The following is a 17,289-nucleotide window of genomic DNA, read 5'->3' as shown; positions in this document are numbered from 1 at the left end:
TTTATACACATTGTTTTCTCAGGGTTCCTTGCTGCCTTTTAAAATTTAAAACTAAGCTCCTGACTAGGAAGAAATATTCCACATTCAGTAACAGAAATCATCTTTAGGTGCCCGGGGGGGTCAGCTCTGCCTGAAGTTTCTCCAGTGACTCACAGCCTGACCCTTGGGTGCTGCAGACCAGGGTGATCTCATAATGCAAACCCTTGTGGTCTAGGGTAGGTCCCCGCCCCCAGCCCCACGCCACCACCACCCTCTTCCCTGTCACGGCCTCTTTCGGTTCCCTCACCTCCATGGGACCAAGAGTCTCCTCCGCCCCCCTCCCTGGACTCTCCTACCTGTCTAGATGTCACTTCCTCTCAGGATGCACACACCCTGACCACAGAGGGCCAGATGCGCCCTGTCCCCGCCTGCCTGGCTCTGGCTCTCAGTGTGGAATGACCCACAGAATTCCAAGGTCTTTGCTGTGGCCCAGACTTAGTCCCAGTGCGATTCCATATCAGCCCCTGAGGGTGTCCAGGAGCCTGGAGCTGTGCTGGGCACTGAGCTCAGGCTGAGAACCGGCCCCCCGCCAGGCCAGAGCCAGAGCAGCACAGAGGTGCTATGAGGGCTCTCAGGGAGGGCTTGAGGAAGGGGCACAAGCAGCGAGACTAAGTGAGTGGGGCCTGAGTATGGCCACCCCAGAGACCTGGCCGAAGCTCACCCTCAAGGTTCCAAGGCACGGAGCCACCCATGCTGGCGGCCCAGCCCAGCCTGGAGGACTGCGGCCCAACCAGCATCACATGGACAGAAGAACCACAGAAGTCAGCCCAGCACCTTGGGACACAAGAGGCCTGTGTTTCAGGACGGTCGAGGGCATAGGGCTATGGCCAACACACAGGCAGCCCAGGGAAGACACAGCACCTCAGCGTCTGACGGGAGAGCTTGTGGGACACAGACGGGACGGGGCAAGTGAGAGAACCACAAGGAGCCGGGGTGGTGCCGGCCCGGACCTCAGGGTGTGGTTGGGGCACCAACCACCAAGATGGGGAAGCCAGGGGCTAGTACGTCAAGGGGAGACACAGGCTCCCAGGGGAGAGCAGCCCCCCAGGGGTCCTAGATGTCCTGATTGGCAGAGTGCCTGGGGCCCCAGAAACAATTGCAGGGGCAGGGAGAGAACAGAAGAGACCAGGCAGGGAGACCACCTACGAAGCCGAAGCAGAATCATGGCCCCAGCCAGGCATCGACCCAAGAGCTCTGTCGCTTCTGCTGGTGGGAAGCCGGTCCACAAATTTGCTTAGTGGGGTTGGGGAGAGCAAGGGGAAGAGGTTACGGCTTTACCTGTGCCCCCAGGCACCTCCTGCTACACTTGACCCTCACTGTGGCCCTTTCCTCTCTAAACCACACAAAGCTGTAATGGGCAGCTACCAGCTCCCTTCAGTTCAGTTCAGTTCAGTCGCTCAGTCGTGTCCGACTCTTGAACTGCAGCACACCAGGCCTCCCTGTCCATCACCAACTCCTGGAGTTCACTCAAACTCATGTCCATCGAGTTGGTGATGCCATCCAGCCATCTCATCCTCTGTCGTCCCCTTCTCCTCCTGCCCCCAATCCCTCCCCGCATCAGAGTCTTTTCCAATGAGTCAACTCTTCGCATGAGGTTGCCAAAGTATTGGAGTTTCAGCTTTAGCATCAGTCCTTCCAAAGAACACCCAGGACTGATCTCCTTTAGGATGGACTGGTTGGATCTCCTTGCAGTCCAAGGGACTCTCAAGACTCTTCTCCAACACCACAGTTCAAAAGCATCAATTCTTCGGTGCTCATCCTTCTTCACAGTCCAACTCTCACATCCATGCATGACCACTGGAAAAACCACAGCCTTGACTAGACGGACCTTTGTTGGCAAAGTAATGTCTCTGCTTTTGAATATGCTATCTAGGTTGGTCATAACTTTCCTTCCAAAGAGTAAGCGTCTTTTAATTTCATGGCTGCAATCACCATCTGCAGTGATTTTGGAGCCCCCCAAAATAAAGTCTGACACTGTTTCCACTGTTTCCCCGTCTATTTCCTATGAAGTGATGAGACCAGATGCCATGATCTTTTTCTGAATGTTGAGTTTTAAGCCAACTGTTTCACTCTCCTCTTTCACTTTCATCAAGAGGCTTTTTAGTTCCTCTTCACTTTCTGCCATAAGGGTGGTGTCATCTGCATATCTGAGGTTATTGATATTTCTCCCGGCAATCTTGATTCCAGCTTGTGCTTCTTCCACCCCAGCGTTTCTCATGATGTACTCTGCATATAAGTTAAATAAGCAAGGTGACAATATACAGCCTGACGTACTCCTTTTCCTATTTGGAACCAGTCTGTTGTTCCATGACCAGCTCCCTTAGGCTGTGATGAGTCATTGGACAATACAAATGTGCTCTTTTTAACAGGTGGATCGAAAGGCATATCCTGCAGTGGATGCAATCCCCCCCAGCTGCTGACAAGCTGTCTCCTCCTGGAAGCCTCCAGGGGCTCCTCCTAGGACAGCACATGTGGTGCCTCTGTCAATCAAGAGTTACTGTTTAAACGTCCCAGCTTAGCTCTTGGTAGAAGTAGCAGCGGACAGCACTTTTCTGATCCTTGGTGGGCCTGAAGGTCCCACTTTCACCTCACTGAAGGACATGACAGACAGTGAGACCATGGACAAAGGGCCTCTGACCAGCCCCATGACATCCCAGGACCACAATTCAGAGCTGACACCACAGGTGTGGCTGAGAGGTGGGCTCTGATGTTCTGCATCAATCACAGCTCACAGCAAACGTGGAGGATGGATACAGAGTTACTTGCTTTTGTGGGGTGAATCGTGTCCCCAGAAGACAGTACCTGTGAATGCAACCTTATTTGGAAACAGGATCCTGGTAGATTTAACCAACTTACGATGAGGTCATAACCCAGTGGGACGGGTGTGTCACAAAAAGGGGAACTCTGAACACAGACATGCAGAGGGGGATGGAGGTAGAGGTGGGGTGGGGCGGGGGGGGGGAGGGTGGGGGACGTGGCCACAGCCCAGAGGTGCCTGGGCCACAAGAGCTGAAGAGGCGGGCAGGACCCTCTCCCAGAGCCCCCGGAGGGAGCACAGCCCCACGACCCCTGTTGGGGGAACATGTTTCTGTTGTGTTTCTGCTGTGTTTGCCACCAGTCTGTGGCACTTTGTTACAAAAGCCATAGGAAAAAGCCACACATCCACTTAAAATTTTTAAGTTTTTCTTAAAAAGAAAACTGATTGGCCTAAGAAGGCAGAAAAATTATATCCAAAGGTTTTAAATCTGAGCTATACTGACTTGAAATGTTAACTCTAACACTTGTACTCCCTCTGCCAAAGAAAAACATCAAATCTAAACAGGAAAGGGAAAAAAACCAGCACCTAGTTCTCAAGCAACAGGATGGAATCCTCTGTAGTCTTTCAACTTTTGTCTTTGAAACACTTTCCAACAGAAGGAAAAGTTGCAAGAATGATTCTTGAGAGAACTCCCTCCTAACCCTTAACCAAATACACCAGTTCTTTAATATTTTGCAACATTTGTTTACACCAAGCAAATGCTGGAATCTTCAAGCTGTCTTTTCTATTCAAAGTTGCATTTCTTAAAAACAAGAGGATCCAGCCAACCCTCTAAGGTGCTACCTAGGAAACCCCATCATACAGGTCACTGGGTTTGGACTGGGGCAGAGAAATGCAATGCCTGACTTCCCGGCTGGTGGCGGGAGAGCCCCCATGCAGGCTTGGACCAGAACAAACGTTTGTTCTGGCATCTGACACAATTTTAGCTGCTAATCGGACGTTTCCAAGTCCCCACTGTCATTCTGCATAGGCCTTGCAGACGGTAAACACTCATTAGATGCCGAATAAATGAAGGCTGGGTGGACGGCTGCCGAGTGAATGAAGAGTGTGTGTCTGCAGTAGCAGACAGGCACACACCTGAGAGAGACTCTCACCTTCTCAGGACGCAGAAACCAGGTGACAGTGAGGCGTGAACCCCACTTCCCTCACCAGCTCGGCCAGCATTCTCCTCACGAGAATCAAGCCCCCTGCCCCTCGGCCATGAAGCTACTTCATCAGCTGCCATTCAAACAGAGGGGCACACGCTCCAGACCCAGGGTTGGCTGTGGATGAAAACAACTTACCTAGTAAAGAACTAAGGCAAAAATAGCTCATGGCTCCAAACAATCACTAAAATATTCGAAAGAAATGATCTTGCCAAAAAATTATGCTTACAAAATTCCAAGATGATACTACACTTTACTAAATCTAGAATTTTTCAAATAAAACTTACATAGGTGATAATCATTTTGAACAGTTTATGTACAGATCCTTAACAGAAGGTACAAGTATCTTTAAAAGCAGGCACAAAATATAAAAACTATTCATTTTTTAAGTCAGAAATTCCAATGCAGACGTCACTGTCACACTTCGGACACTGAGTACCAGACACGCGGTCCCGGTTGCCTGGTCCTTGAAACAGGGTGGGGCTCCTAACGGTCAGAGGATGCCACCAGCCAGACCACCGTGTGGGACCAACAGGTCTGACTTTTCAACAAACAGCCCAAAACAGAATAAAGCAGATTCCAGAGCCACCACCCCAAGTGAAACTTCTCCAAATGCAACTCCTGGGTCTGTCCCGACTGCAGCTCAAATCAACCAGTAGTAAAAACTTGGAGGATGCCATCCCTAAGCCTGAGCCCCAATTGGGGGCCCCAGGAGGTACTCACGGAACCACCCACATGAAGGAAAGCATGGGACAGTGAGACAAAATGTCTGTGATTTGCTTTAAAGTAGTTCAGAGCAAAAAACAGAGGAACTCAAATGTGAGAAGAAAAGGGAATTACTGAAGGAAACACACTCGCTAATTCTGTGTGTGTTTGAAAACTTCCAAAGTAGGGATCTGAAAATACAATGAGGTTACAAAAGAACAAGATCACTTTTACAGAATCAAGGGAGTTTGTGACTAAGGAAGGCCGGTGCTAAGAGACGATGCTTCCCAGGTGGCGCTGGTGGTAAAGAACCCACCTGCCAGTGCAGGAGATGGGAGTTTCGATTTCTGGGTTGGGGAGATCTCCTGAAGGAGGGCATGGCAACCCACTCCAGGACTCTTGTCTGGAGAATGCCAAGGACAGAGGAGCCTGGCAGGCTACAGTCCATGGGGTCACAAAGAGTCAGACATGACTGAAGCAACTTAGCCCACACACACACGTATGTGCTGAGAGACAAGGCTGGTGCCTGGCCTGCAGACCTGAGTCCAGGACTATGCATGCCAACACAGTGGTGGGGGGTGGTGTGTGTGGCACAGCCTGTCTGCTACAAGAGTCACAAGGGTGTGCATAGGGACCTGGCCCCTCCCACCCCAGCAGGGGAGGGTCCTTAACCAGGAGGTGACCCTGGGAGGGGATCAAAGTGACAGCCGTGACCTTGGCCTTCAGAGGGCCTCCAGAGGGTTCGGGTCCCACGGATCAACAAGAAGGGGAACTTCACCTGTGAACGTGGATGACATGCCAGGCATACAACAGCCCTGTCTATACCCACAGCCTTTACGACCACCATGGGACACTCCTATGCTGGTCACTGTAAGAATTATGACTTTCAGACCAGTTACTCAATGAATCCATTTGATGTTATGTGAGGCTCCTCATGTTACTCTTGCATGAAAGGTTTTCTAAATTTTGAAGACTACATTTTGTTTTCCTGCATCTCCTACAAGAAGCAATAAAAATGCTGTCTAGAAAAGGGGCCCCTCCAGCTTCCCAGGGGCAAGAAAGGCCTGGGTCCACCTGGGGGGCAGATGGGCACATGGGTACCCAGTCCTGCAGGGGGGTCAAAGGAGGGGCCGTGTCCTGCTATAGCGCAACGGCACTAAACACCCACCCCAATGGCCCCACCGGACACCCTGGGCTCTGCCTCTGCCCCCACCACATCCTCCCTCCAGGCCCAGCTGCATCTCCTCTCCTCTGCAGGTATCGATGTCTGTCTGCTCTGTCACCTCCCCTCTAGGGACATGCGACCCAACACAGCCAGGACCTTGTTGGTGCCTGCGTCCTTGGACCGAGAGCCCCTCCTTGCTGAGAGCGCGGGGCTGAGTGCAGATCTGTGGGGCAAACTCACTAACACCGTGGTCACTGGCCTCATTCGCTCAACCATCAAGGGAAGGACAGGTATGAGCGGTGATTGCTGGAGATGAATGGGGAGCCCTCATGAAACCCTGGCATTGAGAAATAAATGTGGCAACATGTCAGGAGAACACAAGCTGTAACGGTGGAGAGGGCCGAATCCTTTCCCCCAAAATGATCTCCTCACATCTTAACCACAGGAGAATATAGCCTCACTTAGAAACAGGGCCTCTGCAGGTGTAATCAAGTTAAGATTAGATCATCATGGTGGACACTAATTCAAGGTGACTGGCATCCTAATAAGTAGAGGCAGATCTGACACCAGGGTGACAGCCATAAGGGCAGGACGGGAGGCATGAGGAACACATCTTGGCTGTGAGCACCCAGGACTGCCAGCGGCCACCAGAGACTCAAAGAGGCAGGAAGCGTGTCCTTCCCTGGAGCCTCTGGAGAGAGGGTGGCCCTGACCACACCTTGACTTAGGACTTCTGGCCTCCAGGTTGGGAGAGAATAAACCTCTGTTGTTTTAAGCTCCCAGATTAGTGGTCCTTTGCTCTGACAGCTCCAGAGAACTCATACAAACAGCAGACTAACTTACACAGATTGCTCCCTGGTCAGATGGTAGGAAAGCTCTCTGAGATGGGCCATGAAGGGTTCCCAACCAGGATCCACACAGTCCAGTCCACCAGCCTCCCCCGTACCTGAGTCAGCAGCTTGTGGCAGGGCTGGAGGTTGTATCCAGATGAAGCTCACCCCATCAAGCCAGAAACACAGCCCACGACTTCCTTCAAGGAAGCCATATGGCAAGGCCGCTCATGTCCAGAGTCTGGAACACGGACAGGTTTCACAGCAGCTCAGCCTCACCCCTGCACCCTGGGCCTGGTGCTGGCCCCCTCCCAGCAGGTGGCAGAGGGGTATGTGGGGAGTTCCCTCGAGACAAAGGGAGAATCGTTGTCTGCCCTAATAGTCACATGTCCGCTTCAGTGTGTATCAAGAAAAACATAACTGAGATGCCTGACTCATGACTTCATGGATATTCTTGCTCCTTAAGATGAGGCAAAACAAAGGTAAGTAGATGTGAGGTTGGTGTGACCCTCAGGCAGTAGCATGGGCAGCATCGAGTTGTGTTTGCCCTGCGTGCTCCTCCAAGGCTCGGTGCATCTCCTGAGCTCAGAGGAAGACACTCTATCTTTGAGGGACCACCTGAGCCTCAGTGAAGCGGATCTGCTGGACACAGTGCAGGTAGGTCCCCTGGCACTGACCCTTCCGATCCTCTTCTCAGGCTCTCAAGGGCATATGTACACCTGGAAGTGCTTCCGGCTCCCTGGCCTCCTGAGTGCCCTGCTCATCACAGAGGAACCATGGTCACTGCGGCCACGCAGTACACCTGCTGACTGAAACTTCTGCCTTCTCTCTGCTCCTAAGTCCGGGCGCTGGGCTTCCACCCAATAGCAGAATCAAAAGCAGCAGATGACAGAAAAGCCAGAAGGGAAGAGGTTTAAAAGACCCCCACACACACCCCAGTGTTTTTCACATCGTCCAGTGGAGCTCAGTGACTTAATGGTAAGGTGGTCCAAGGACAGTGTCACCTTATCACTCCCTGTTCTGATCTCATTCTGCCAACAATGTAAGAAAGAATAGGAGGACTTCCCCAGTCGTCCAGTAGTTAGGACTCTGCTTTCACTGTTGAGGACGCACATTCAATCCTGGTTGGGGAACTAAGATCCTGCAAGCCACATGGTGCAGCCAGAAAAAAAAGAAAAATAGGAAAAGTCAATGTACCCAATATTAAAGACCACTTTTCTCAGGTGTGCAGCAGGCCTGTCATGATACATGGTCACTGCCCCCGTGAAGGGTGTGTCTGCTGCTAACTTATGAAAAGTTCTTCAAAACACGCTGAAGTTGAGGGAGTAAGTCTTCATATGAAATAATAGCAATGAAATAACAATGTCTGTATATCACCAGAGGCAATGAAAAAAACACCATGTCCTCATGGAAAAAACCTGGAAACTTCCTGCTTATGGAGTTTTCCATGTATAACCAAAAACGAAAGCAAAAGTGACAATACATGGTAACACACACACTTTAATAATATAATCCTGAACAGAACTCTAAAAGTGCCAGGAGGGAGCTGACCGGAGAGGTTCCACTCACCACAGACGAGATGCTCAGCTCTTGGCCAGTTAGCGTCCAAGTGGTGTTCAATGTCCTGCCTCCTTTAGTCTCCATTTGGAAATTAAACATTACACATGGACACAGCATCAGCAGCAATTGCCTCTCATCAGAGGAAGGAGCCCCTGTGAGACATTGCTGAGAATATTCGGAAGGTAGGCGACCATAGCCGGAAGCTCGGGTCTCTTCCTCAACAGCAGGGACTCAGGTCCTCAGCTTTCTCTTACCTGAGGAGCTTTGTAAGGGAAATTGCCACTTTTAACTTTCCCCTCATTGCCAGTTCTTACTATTAACACTTTAGAGGTATATGGAGAACGCTGGTCAGTGGAGAGGGGTCTGAGACGGGCAGTGGAGGCTGCACTCAGACCACTAGCCACAGAAGTCATGCTAAGGCAGTTTTCATGGGACAGGACAGGAACAAAAAGAATAGCTCTGTCCACTCTTCTTAAACAACCCCCGGGCCCTGCCAGTGGGGCCTCACCTTGTCTGATTGACAGGCCCCAAATGAGACCATGTTGGAAGCTCTGGGACCCAACCCTCCAGGGCTGACAAGCTTTCCCCAGTGTCCTGGGGTTCCAGGGTTCTTGGCCTTGGAGAGGAGAACGCTGAAGGCTTCCCGCGCTTTGATCACAGGAGTTCCTAGGCCAGCCACAGACATGGGGCCCCGTCCCACCGGACCGGCAGCTCCCCAACCCTGGTCTGGATGTGAAGACCCACTGGAAAGTCAAAGGCCGCTGTTTAGGAACAGCCAGAGTGTCAGGGACCTCAGGGTGCACACAAGCCGGGTGTGGCCCCCTGCTGAGAAGAGTGAGATGGTGGGGGGGACAGCTGGGGGTGGGTTACAGACTCCAGGTCACGGCCCCAAAGCTCTGCCACCTGAAGCCACTCCACGCTCACCCCAGAACAAGCATTTCACTCTGAGCCCCGCTTCCCCACGTGACCTTTCCCCTGGGGAACTGGGACGTGTGGCCTGCCAGCCTGCTCCACTTTTCGTGTGAGAGAGGATGTGGGCCACGGAGCTGGCTGCCACAGGGCTGGCAGGAAGGACTGGCCTTCAAGTGCAGATGGACAGCTTCTTCAGAGACCAGAGGTCAGGGTGGGGCCTAGGCCAAGGGGCCCGATTCCCTGGGAAAGGCGATGGCCACCTGTGTGCGAGACTCTGAGTATCGGGCGTCTCTGACTCAACCTCGCCTGAAGTACAGGGGATGTCACTGGTCCAGGAACTGAATGTAGAGGACCCGGCCTGAGCAGTCAGCCGGCTCTGCAGTTCTGAGACTGTTCCCCCCCAGAGCCGGCCCTCTCCTGCCCCGAAGGAAACAGTAGTGTCTGAGCCATCTTCAAACTTCCTAAAGAAGAGGAAACTCCGGTCCTGAAGCTGCGCTGCTTAGAATGGGATGAGATGAGAAAACACACCTGTTCCGGACATGAAGGCCCATTTGAGGCGCCTGCCTGACTTGCTCACAGGGGCAGCCCATTTGCCCACAGCCCTGAGCTCCTCCAGTGACCTGGCCCCTCCCCTGGGTCTACAACACACCTGAACCGACACCCGATGTCACCCTGCCCGCCCCACCCTGGGCTTCTGGGCCAGCCTCCTGATGGTGTTTTCCATCACCCATCACTGAAATCAACAACCCAGTGCACTGGTGCTGCCCCTCTGACCAGCAGGCCCAGCCGGGAGTCCCTGAGTGGGTTTCACGAAGCCCATCTCTGTGCATCCTGACACAGTGCCCTTGCACCTTGGCACAGCCACCTCGAACTGAGGGCAAATCAGCACCCGGATGTCAGTCTGGAGAACAGCAAACCCAACCTTTAGACGGGTGCGGGGTGAGTGGCCAGCCTGAGGGTCCTTGCTCCCCAAGCCGAGTCCCTGCTGGGCTCTCCAGCCCCAGGTCCAGCTGAGGGACAGTGTTCAGAGTGGCCAAAAAAACCTGGGTCAGACCCTCTGCCTGCCAGTGACACACCAAGAGGGCAATCTACCCAAAGCCGCCTAGGCCCCACCTGACATGAGTCCATCTTCACGGCAGCTCTGGTTGCTTCAGGTTTTCAAATCCTCTCTCGAAGACAGAGGCATCTTCTTTCTGCTCCACAAAGAAGGGGTTCCACCCCAGGTCCACTCAGACAAGCAGGGCTGGGCTGCTACTTGGGAGCCAGGAAAAGGACAGCTTCCCTGAGACTTTCCCCGTGAGCGTGACATTTAGGAAGGGATTCGTGTGCTGAAACGCGGGCTTTGGAAGGCATCATTTGAAACTACATCGCCTCTCACCCCCAACCCCATAGCCAATCAGCCCCTAAAGCTGCCTGGCCCCAAGGTTTCTGCTCTGTCCTTGGCTACCCACTCTCCATGAAGCGGAAGTTAGAAAATAATTTGCCACATAGGTACTGGAACCAGGGGCTGGCACCATAGGCCCAACCTGGGCCAGGGGAGGGGTCTGCATGGACACCCTTTCCTCCAATAGTCTTCAGAAAGGCCACCAGGTGGGCCACACCCATCCTTCTCTGAGCTCTCACTAGCATCTGTCACTCACATCAGTGGTTCCTGTAGGGCCCCCACTCTGACCCATCCCAACAGGTCAACAGCCCCACTGCAGGAATTCTGTCTCCAATCTGGCCCACAGCAAGCTCTCAATACAGCCAAAAATCATCATGAATAAGAAACTCTGGGAATGTCTCTCTAATGTGACTCAAAAAACACACCTGTCAAAACACAGAACATCTATGAATGCTGTTGAAAAACACGCTAACACTGTTCCTCAACTTTCCAAAGTGCCTAAGTTGATAATTTTTTATATCCAAATAATGACATTTAAAAAGGTTTAGTCATTTCAAAATCTAAATAAGAGTTAAACGGCAGTGTTGAGAGACACTGAATGGAAAACTTTGCATCAATCACCCTAAGGTCAGACCTGACTGGTTGAGTTTGTCCTTATCCTTCACTAGAACAACTTTTCAGCTTGTTAGAAAAAGTTGTTTTTCTTTTCCATGACTTCTCCATCTACAAGCATCTGTCATCACCAGAAAACCAGAACCCAGAGCCCAAGTACACATGTGTCAGGCACATACCATACTGAAGCTCGAAAGGCAGAAAAGAGGGAAAATGCCGGTGAACCCGGGGCTGAAGACCCCAGCTGTACTGGCCATTCCAAAGTCAGAGCCAATGGCAGAGGACACAGGGGCCGGGGTAGGACAAGACAACTGCGTTGCAAAGACTGAAATGAGTCTTGTGGTCTCAACAGAGATTTTCAAGCATTGTTTATTCTCAAGAGTTGGGCCATTCAAGCACACCTGTAGCAAAAAGAAGAATTTTTTTTGTTCAGGGGAGCGGGCATGTTCATAAGGGAATTCTTGATAGCCTACCAACACTCAACAGATTTTAAGTAGAATATGTTCTATCAGAGAGAAGGAAAAGCCTCTGTTTTTACGAGGACACGAAACCCCCAGAACAGGGCACAAGAACCCTCTGCCCATATTAACACAGCAGTCAACAGGGCACCTGGGCACAGGAAGCACCAGCAAAGTGAGGCACGAGTTCAAGTTCAAGTTTACAGCTCCAGGCTCTCGGAAGATGTTTTGCAGGGCCTTCGCCGCTGGTCCGGGACCTCTGGTAGAGCAGAGCAGGCGCACAGCTGCCCCAGAAACACAGACCACAGGGACGCAGTGGCCCAATTTCGCTTAATTTGAAAAACCCCACAAAAGGACAATGTTGAAAAGTTTGTAATATTTGGTTTAACATGTTTGCAAATAACACATTGACTGTAAAGTCCTTCCAGGCCCCCAGTGGAGTCTCACCCATCCTCAGTGTCGACCTCACCTTCCAAGTGCTTATGTGTGACCAAGGAGGGGGGCAGCCCCCTCCTCCTGGATGATCGAGTGGGGACACAGAGCACCCAAGAGGGTTGGAGCCCCTGCAGCCAACACTCCACCAGTTCTGAATACCAGAAACTGGACGTGGAAAAAGAGCTCATTTTCAAATCTTAAACAGCTAGAGCTGAACAAAACTCATCTCATCCAAACAAAATTCTTTCATCCAGGGTAATGTCAATGAGACCTAATGAGATCCCGTCCTGAGGCTGGCCTCCAAGAAAGGCTGACCTTGGGGTTTAGCCTAGAGGTGAGGCTGGCCTCCCAGAAAGGTTGATCTTGGGGTTTAGCCTAGAGGTATCGATTCTATACCCCCTAAACAGAACTCTCCCCATAAACACCCACATACACCTCCTTCCCTTCAGTAAAGGATATAAAAATAATTACTAGTTTTCTAGGGAAACAGTGTCTAAGTCAGACTTACACCTAGTAACTTCCGCCTCAACAACCTCTCACTTAGTCCTTCCCGAAACAGCAAGGAGTCTCAAAGTTTTCAGTTCAGAGTATTTATCATGAAACACACCAACTAGAAGGAGTGCACTATAATAAAATTCTATTGTTTACTTCATCATTTATGTGAAAAACCCTTCCATAAGTTTCCCTTTGGGGAACAAACTATTTCCCCCTCCCGATGAGTGAAAACACTGCCTTCACAGGCTACACGCAGGCCAGCGATAGACCGAATCTACAGTCTGCTATCCAAAGGGAAGTTAGCTTTGATGATAAACCCAGTATGAAAGATTCTACAACTGACACAATTAAAACGCACTCAAGGACTCCGCACAGGTGTCTGAGCCCAGCGGCTCGCCAATGTGTTGCCTAATTAGCATTTCTTTAAACAATGCTGATAACAATCTTGCCTCCGCTATCCACGACAAACGCTTCGCTGAGATTGGAGCAAGGAAAGCGTAAGGAAATTCCCTGAGAATCTCAGTCAAACTTTCTTTTGTTTGTATTTCCTCGGTGTCAGAAAATACCAGTTCTTCGCCCCTTTGGGTTGTACCCAGGTTCCTCGGTCTAGCCCTATTGTGCGTGGTCCGTTAAACCTACAAATAATGAATTTGTCAGCAGGGCGAGAGGAACCCCAACTAGCCTGAGCCCTCCTCCTGGTGCAGAAAATCGCCCATTTGCCATCCAGATTGAGTTGTCAGACATTGACTCGTGCTACCCTGCGAAACTGACATGTCTATTTACAGAGAAACAAAGACGCGGCTCGCGGCGGACCCCGCTCCCTCCGCGCGCCCCGTCTGCTCTGCGCGCCCCTCGTCGCTCTGCGCGCCCCGTCCCCTCCGCGCTCCTCTAGTTGCCCGGCCTCGAGGCCCCTGCGCCCTGGTTCAGCCAGTAATTAAAATGGAGACGAAGCCAGTGCTGGGCTTCAGGGGGAGACAATGACCCCCAAGGCCCGGCGGAGAGCGGGGACCCGCCGCGCCCACCTCCCGCAGTTTCGACTCTTGGCAAACTCGGCGCGGGCGGGTCCGGGTGCGGCTCGGAGGCGCGGGCGGGGGGCGCGCGGGGCGGCGCGGGCGGGGGGCGCCAGGACGCCCCCAGGCTGCCTCCTGGGGCCGGGCGTTGACGCAGCAGAAATTACCAGCTGGAAAATTCCCCTTTCGGAGGTAACGGGGGAGGGACCGCGGCGGCGGCGGCAGGAGGCGCCGAGGACTAGGGGCGCGGGGCAACCCCGTCGCCGCCTCCGCCTCAGCGCGCAGCCCCGCGGGGACCCCGCGTAGCCCTCGCCCGCCCCGCCCCGCCCGCGCCACCGGAGCTCAGGGACCAGCGGGGACCGGGCGGGGGTCTCTACCGCCGCCCCCAGAGCTGTAGCCGGGCGCACCGATCGCCGCCGGGAGGGCGCCCCCGCGGGGCGGGGCGCGGCGGGGCGCGAGGGGCAGGCGGCGGGGGCGCGCCCCGACTCGGAGCGGCTCTGGCCCGGAGCGGTCCGGCCGGCCTGAGCCCCGGCCCCGCCGCGATGCGCCGGCCCGGCCGCGGACAATGAGCCGGCGCCGCTTACCTGTGACCCCATGGGGCGCAGGCGAGGGCGGGCGCCGCGGCCGCCGGACCAGCGCCGGTGATCGCCGCGGCCGCCGGGCGAGCGCTGCGTCCGGGCGGGTCCGAGCTGCGCGCTCGCCTTGGCCGCTGTGTCCGTCTGTCCGTCCGTCTGTCCGTCAGGCCGGCGCGCGCCCCCGCGCCGCTCCAACCCCGCGGCCCCCGCCGCCCGCGCGCGCGCCCCGCCTGCGGACCCTGACCCCGCCCCCCGGCGCGCGCCCGGCCGCTGCTGATTGGCCCGCGCCCCGGCCCCGGCCCCGGCCACCGCCCCGGGCCCCGCCCCGCCGGCCGGGCCGCCGCCCCGCCCCTCGGTCGGCCGGCTCCGCTAGCCGGGCGGAGGGGGCCGCGGCGAGGGTCGGTGCGCCTCCGCCCCCCCGTGGGCGGCTGGACAGCGGAAGTGCGGGCTGGAGCTCGCTGGGCATTGTGGGAAGCCCCCTCCGCGGGGCTGGCGGGGGGCGGGGGTGGCGCGGCGTGGGGTCTCCGGGTGCCCGCGCCCCTTCCCACGGGGACCCAGCACCCGGCAGACCATCCGGTCGGACACGTGGGTCGAGACGAGAGCACCCAACTCTTGCCCGACCGCGCACCTGGCGCTGCCCACGCGCCTATCCCCCGGGCCACAGGCTGTCCGCGTCCCCCGACGCGCAGTCGCGCCGCACGGGTCTCGCAAACTTCGCGCCTTCCCGGCGGTTTGTGCGGCCGCGCGCGGTGAAGCGAAACAGCGGTCCCACAGCGCCCAGGGCCTCGGGGCCGCGCCGTCGGGGACCTCGGCGTCCCCGGGGAGAGGCGCACCTCAGGGCAGGGGCCACGGGACAGTGCGTGCCACAGGGCTTGGATTTGGCCAATGGAGGCATCGGCGGCCGCGCGCGCGTCGGTCCTTCCAGCCGCGTGGTATGCCCACGGCTTTGCCGCGCTTCCCCCGCAAGCGATCTCCAATCCTGCTGCCCGAGAGCAGCCCCGTGCGTCCCTTCTCGCCCCCGCTGTCCTTGAGTCCTCGGGCAGACGGAATGGGAAGCGTGGCCCCGCATTCCTGGCTGGCCTGTGCGGGGGCAAAGGCCACCTCGCTTCCTCTCCCGGCCGCGACGGTGGGAAGGGAGGTGAGCCTGTGGCTGGCCAGCCGCGCAGAGGAGTTGAGCACGACCTGGCCATCCAATGGGAAGGCGCCGCGGACCGTCTGCGCCCTACCTCCCTGCGGGCCCAGCGCCGCGGAATTCCTCGGGAGGTGGGAGGCGGCGGGCCATTATGGATGCTTTCTCAGGATGTGTAAGGAGGCATTCACTGGGCTGCTGGGGGAGGGCAGGCTGGGGTTGGGTGCGGGGAGGCGGGAATTCTCCTTGAGTGAACAAGGGCGGCCGCGGTCTGGCAGCCAGCGATGAAAAGGCTGGGACACTCCCTCGCTGCAGCCGGCGCCTGAAAATGGCCGCAGACACCCGCACCCCACTCCCTTCCCGCTGCCTGCGCAGGAGCAACCCCCTTCCCCGCAAAACTTATTCCTGGAGGACCCAGGCCTGGAACGGCAGGCCCAAGTTTCCTGGGCCCTCTCAGGTGGGAACTGGGCACAGTCAACCTTAGAAGTGTCTCTTCTAGGCCTCCAGGAGGTTTTGGCTGGTCATTCTGTCCTCCCTTTGAGGGGACGGAGGGCACTGTCTCGGGGTCCTCCCCTCTCACCTGCCTGTCTGCCTGGAGTGCAGTTGTAGCCCATGGAGCAAATGATGCGGGGGAGATGGAGAAGTGCGTCTGCCAGACTGGGGAGGACCACTTGCCTGATGGCTGCCCCTCCCCAGACACTCTCCGAGGAGAGCAGCATTGCGGGAATGCTGCGGAGGCTGCCTGGCTGGGGCACACAGTGGTGCTCAGCCGCTGCTCAGGAGGCCTGCCCAGGAGAACCGAGCCTCTCTCATCAGCACCAGGGTGCACCCCACCTACTAGCCCAGGTCTTCTGGTCTTGGTAGAAAGTCTCACTGAGTCCTGGAATGCGTCCCTGGGGCCCTGGAACTCTCTCTCCACACTCCCCTCCCCTGCATGATGATGAATCAATGCCCCCTCCCCAGCGTCCCTGCCAGTGACTGGGGACTAAGACGCCCATCCTTTCTGTTCCAAGAACCAACAGAAGGTTGAGCAGCCTGAATGAAGCTGGTAGACCAAAAAGGCAGCACCAAGGAGTGTCCCAGAGAGCTCTGATCAAGCCATGCCTAAGATTGGAGACAACGATGCTTCTGAGAGTTAATAAACCCCTATCATAGGAAGGAAAAAAGGAAAGAAATAAAGAAGAAACAAAGGGAAAATAAAAGAAAGAGGAAGAGCCAATAGCAGCAGTGGTGGCCTCTCAGCCGAGCCGGGAGGACAAGGGTTGTGTGGCTGGACTCCCCGGGGCCACCTTGGTGCATCTGCTCTGATGGGGAGAGGTGGCAGCACCCCCAGGGGCCCCACGTTAATCAATGCCCAGGCTCCAACTCACCGCAGGCAGATGCCAGGCTCGGTCAGAAAGCCTCTACTCTTGCTGGGGTTCCCTGAGCCCTGGTGCAGATGCCATGCACTGCATCTCACCCCTGACGCTGGCACTGATCCTAGAGGGATCTGCTTTGACCACCAGTGGGTCCTTCAACGTTGGTAGAAGGGTGGCCTCTGTGAGGCAGCTCTACCCAGGGATGGCGCTGGGAACAGGTGACGGCCGAGGGTGTGGGGTTGGCCTCAGTGGCACTCTTCAGCCTTGGAACCCGGTGTCCAGAGGCAGGGAGGCCAGCAGGTGGGAGGGCCCTGGGAATAAGGGGTCTGAGATGCCATCATGACCTAGACATGGTTCCTGCTCTCACTTGGCTGGAGGACAAGACAGATAAACAAATGGGTGGAGAGCACTCTGCACTGGTCCTGGCCACACGCTGGTCCTTCTGGAAGTTCACCACCAGCCACACATGTGAGTGCATTTGAAGCCCGCCCAAGAGACACCTTGAGGCAATAAGGATCTGAGGACTGGGAGAGAATGAACAGCCCTGAGGCCAGGGCTGGGGACCCAGGGTCCAAAGTACGGAAGCTGGCCAGGCCCACAGGTATACTTGCCGATGGCCGCCCCTCAGAGCACACTGCCCCCACTCCCACTGGCAGACC

At 55.4% G+C, this 17,289-nt stretch overlaps 1 protein-coding gene across 1 annotated transcript in view; it reads right to left on the bottom strand.

The window, feature by feature from the left end:
• Window positions 1-14,342, bottom strand: part of ZBTB46 (zinc finger and BTB domain containing 46) — a 50,863-nt gene extending 36,521 nt beyond the window's left edge. Inside the window, exon 1 of the mRNA XM_055544446.1 lies at window positions 14,153-14,342. The gene's annotated coding sequence lies outside the window, so the exon portion shown is untranslated. The remainder of the gene's footprint in view (window positions 1-14,152) is intronic.
• Between the last annotated feature and the right edge of the window lie 2,947 nt (window positions 14,343-17,289).

The sequence above is a fragment of the Bubalus kerabau genome, chromosome 13 (assembly GCF_029407905.1).
Source record: "Bubalus kerabau isolate K-KA32 ecotype Philippines breed swamp buffalo chromosome 13, PCC_UOA_SB_1v2, whole genome shotgun sequence".
Lineage (NCBI taxonomy): Eukaryota > Metazoa > Chordata > Mammalia > Artiodactyla > Bovidae > Bubalus > Bubalus kerabau.
Note: the sequence above shows the minus strand (reverse complement) of the source record. Positions and strands in the feature narration are given on the sequence as shown.